General features: G+C 42.5%; 1 pseudogene; it reads right to left on the bottom strand.

Annotated features, from left to right (window-relative positions):
• Nucleotides 1-2,391: 2,391 nt before the first annotated feature.
• LOC148359231 (U2 spliceosomal RNA) lies at nt 2,392-2,508 on the bottom strand (annotated as a pseudogene).
• Between the last annotated feature and the right edge of the window lie 1,487 nt (nt 2,509-3,995).

Below are 3,995 nucleotides of genomic sequence, written 5' to 3'. Positions count from 1 at the left end.
CTTGTAGAAGAAAGCCACTGCAAGCGCTGCTCTATTTATTGCTTAATTATTCTATTTATTGTGGGAGAAAAAAATCCCGTGTGCGCCCTAAACTGCTGGTTCTCAACTGGTCTGACTTCAAGACCTACCATCCCACCCTTAATACAAGCTGCGACCCAAAGAAAAATACATTCTACTTTTGAAATGTATTGATTGAAAATCTGTCTTAAAGTTTTTTTTTCTTCTCTATATCAAATGTCCCCTTTTTGGTTGCTCTTTTCTTTACTTGTTTTTGATTTATGCTTTTCTTCTTTCTTCTTTCCCCGTTTTTTAACTTTTCCTTTCTCTCATTTTCTTTGATTTTGCTCTTCTTTTCTTTTTTTCCTTTTCTTCTTTCCCCCCAATTTTATCTTAGCTATTCTTCCATCCTTTTTAAAACCTGTTTCTTTCCTTCTTTTTTCTCCTCGTTCTTTTTTTCTTTCCCGATAAAAGACTCACTAAAAAAGGAGACGAAAACCTTGCTTTTTGGTCACATTTGAGTGTCCGTAGTTTGTATTATTCCTTATACTGTTAGCGGTCGTTTTTGGTTGCACTACGGTATACAGCCACATCTCACTTAAATAATACACACATACATTTGTAAAGAAATCCAAAACACTTCACTTTAGAAGCTTTGTCTTCAATATAATAAAATCCATATCTTCGAAAAGTGGGTCGCAGACCAGGTAAGAAACATTGACCCAGCATCCTACCTTATTAACAAGCTGCGACCCAAATCAGGTGGAAAAATTCCACTTCTCAAATGTATCTAATGAAATCATTGTGCAGTTTAAATCAGAAATAATAAAATATTTTTACCTAATTTTTCAAAATAATTAAGAAATTCAAGTACCGTAAATAGCCACATACTAAGATAAATTTGAAATATCAATTAAGCATCTACCTAGACATCGTTATCTAGTTGACAATGTAGATGATAAGGATTAATACACTGATAAAAAGCCAAAAATATGACATTTTTAAACCACTTACTGTACCTTTCAGCACTGCTTAAATGGCAGACACCATTTGGTATTTTGCAATCCTTTCATTAATCGCCTCAATTGTTTTTGTCAATTTTTTCAACGTTTATATTCACCTTGTCACTAAGTTTCTTAGGGCCCATTATCATTGGCAGAAAAAGGAAATAAAACCACCATAATGCCAATACAACGAGATGAGGTCCCTCTCAAACGCAATAGTCTAACACGTAGAAGCCGTAGTGTTGGCAGGTATGCCCATGAAATACCTATCAGTGTTTTACTAAGAACTTTTGACATTGTATCCCAATATATAAGTAAATTATTGAAACGTTTGCAGAGAAAGCCGGACAACAACATAGGATGGTATTTATCAACAAGAATACGGAATAAGAAAAAAAAACAGATCTTAAAAAACATGAAAAGTGTCCAATCCATAAACAAAAAAACAAGCCTGACATGGTGACCGTAGGCAGGATGAAAGTGGCATGGAAATCACACTCACCAAAGAGCCCAGCATGAAGCATGCATCTTCTCTGTTTGTTTTTGGAATCAAAGGACAGTCTGCTGCACCCGTTCCCTGTCTAGGCAGGCAAGGGACAGTCCTTCGGCCACTTCTGTTTCCTTTCCTGGCCGCTAGGAGAAGGTCCTTTAGTTACTAAGGGGCCGGTCACACAGCCGTTTGCGGCTGAATCACAGCTAAAATTTTGCGGCAAAATTGGCCAACTCGCTGTTCATCGGTGGTATGCCCGCAAAACAGACGCCGGCGACTGTTCCGCTTCCTCATCGCGTCATTTCAGCGTCATTTTCTCGTGTGGACCACGGGTATAAAAGCTCCCGAGCCGGTGTTGTGCCCAAATCCGACTCCTACGCAACACCCACACAGCCCCACCTCCTCGCGTGACTTTTTCATCCACGTTAATAAATGCATTTAGTAGAATACGATCGCACTTTATTGTTTAAATAAACGCGTTATATAGACTAGGATCTCCCAATTGTTTTAATTAGCTCGCTTTATAGATTTAATAAGCGTTTTATATAGAATACGATCGCTATCGTCAGAATGCGCGTTCACGCGAGGGGGGGAGGATTTACCGTTCGATTACGTTCACAATAATATTAAAGATGGAATGGTTTAAGTGTTATTGGTCTATTTTCTTTATTCATTATCCATTATTGATCTGTTCACAATACGCTACAAAGCTTAGGAGCCGGGACTCCTACTCTCAGCCAAAAGGGGTTTTTAAGGGTTATTGATCTATCTTCGTTATTCATTATCCATTAGCCGTTATCGGTCAGTTCATAATACGCTACAAAGCCTAGGAGCCGGGACACATACTCTCAGCCAAAAGGCCAAGCTAAGGTCCTAGCCCTAAAGCCTTGCTGCGATCATTGCGAATGCATCGTTACCGGAGGTACTGCAATACCGGGCCGATGCGTGGAGTGGACAGAGCAAGCTCATATTCCATCTCCGAAATGCAAAAATCAAAGAGGCCAAAAGGCCAGGTTAAGGTCCTAGCATTAAAGCCTTGCTGTGACCATTGCGAATGCACCGAAAGATTTATTCGAAATGAAGAGAAACTACGCTGACGGGGATCCATGTTCACCCCCTTGACGTCACGATGACGTGTGCTCGGCATTCGCGCTGTTTATACGCGGAGAAAGGCGTTTGACTGTCACACGCGTAACACGTAACCGCGATACAGGCGCAGAACATGCTATTACCATGCTCCACCCACGATTACCCGCTGAAATTTCCCGTCCTACCCATGTGTAAGCACGCCCTGGCCGCGGCCAGAGCACGTCGTTCCGCGTCATTTCCTCGTGTTGACCACGTGTGCGGCACGCGGTTTAACACGTGCTCAAACTTTTGAGCAGCTCAAAAGTTTTGAACGCGGCCAACCACGTGAAAATTTCCGACCGCGAGTAAAGCACTGCTCTATCTTGTCTATATGGCGGTCTCCAAACGTTCAATAGCGACCAATTGCATCTGCTTCACGGTCAGAAATTTCTGGCCGTGGTTCAGCCCCAATACGCTCGTGAAAGGCTGCGTGCCCGCGCTCTGAAAAATTGAGCAGCGCCAAACAGTTTCGCGTTGTGTTAAACACCGCTGTATCTCGTCTGAATAGCGATCTCAATGCGTCCAATAGCGTCCGCCTCAAAGGCAGAAATTTCTGACCGTGATTCAGCCGCAAATGTCTGTGTGACCGGCCCCTTATATTTTGCTGTCCCTGTGACAAGGAGAAGATTCCTGATCCACTTTTGTTCCCTGTCACTGTGGCAAGGAAAAGGTCCCTCAACTGCTACTGTGTCCTGTCCCGGCAGCGATGAGATTGTCCCTCTGTCGCTTCTCACCCCTTTCACCGCGGTGAGAAGATTCCCGTCCTGACAGCGAGGTGAGGGTCACCCGGCCGCTTCTGGTCCCTGCTTCAGCATGGGATGACAAGGACCCAAGTTCCCGTGGCAAGAAGGTCCTTGTCTCGGAGGCGAGGAGAGGAGTCCTCGGCTGCTTCTGGCCCTGTGGACGGACAAGAACCTAAGGCCGACACCTGTTCAGGTGAAGTTCTGCTTGTTGCTCCTCTGTCATTGTTGTTTTTGTTTATTTCTAGTTTTTGTTAATAAACCCCATCCTTTGTCGAGTACGCCTGCGTTTATTCTCATATTCAAGTCCACCCTCGCAAAACGCAACACACGGAGTAAGATAGTTTAGCATTATTAAATATGTTATTATTTTAATTTTACTCTTTTTAAAGCAAAACATGACTATTAGTGTTATGAATGAACAGAGAACAGGGAAGAATGGATGTCCTGACAATACAATCAGCAAATTGGACAACCTGGTTTCTCTTCCTGGTGTTTCAATATAGTAAATCATGTCAAAAGCAAACATGTTCCAAACTATGAGCACGACCTTGCAGTTATGTTGAGCGAGAAACTCAAACTATACAATAAATCCCTTAATTGTCTATGCTTGTATTGTCCTTTTTCAAGTTTTGT

This window comes from Urocampus carinirostris, chromosome 9 (assembly GCF_059441175.1).
Source record: "Urocampus carinirostris isolate Australia breed hairy pipefish chromosome 9, RoL_Ucar_1.0, whole genome shotgun sequence".
In the NCBI taxonomy this organism is placed as follows: domain Eukaryota; kingdom Metazoa; phylum Chordata; class Actinopteri; order Syngnathiformes; family Syngnathidae; genus Urocampus; species Urocampus carinirostris.
The sequence above is the reverse complement of the archived record's forward strand: the minus strand, read 5'-3'. Positions and strand labels throughout refer to the sequence as shown.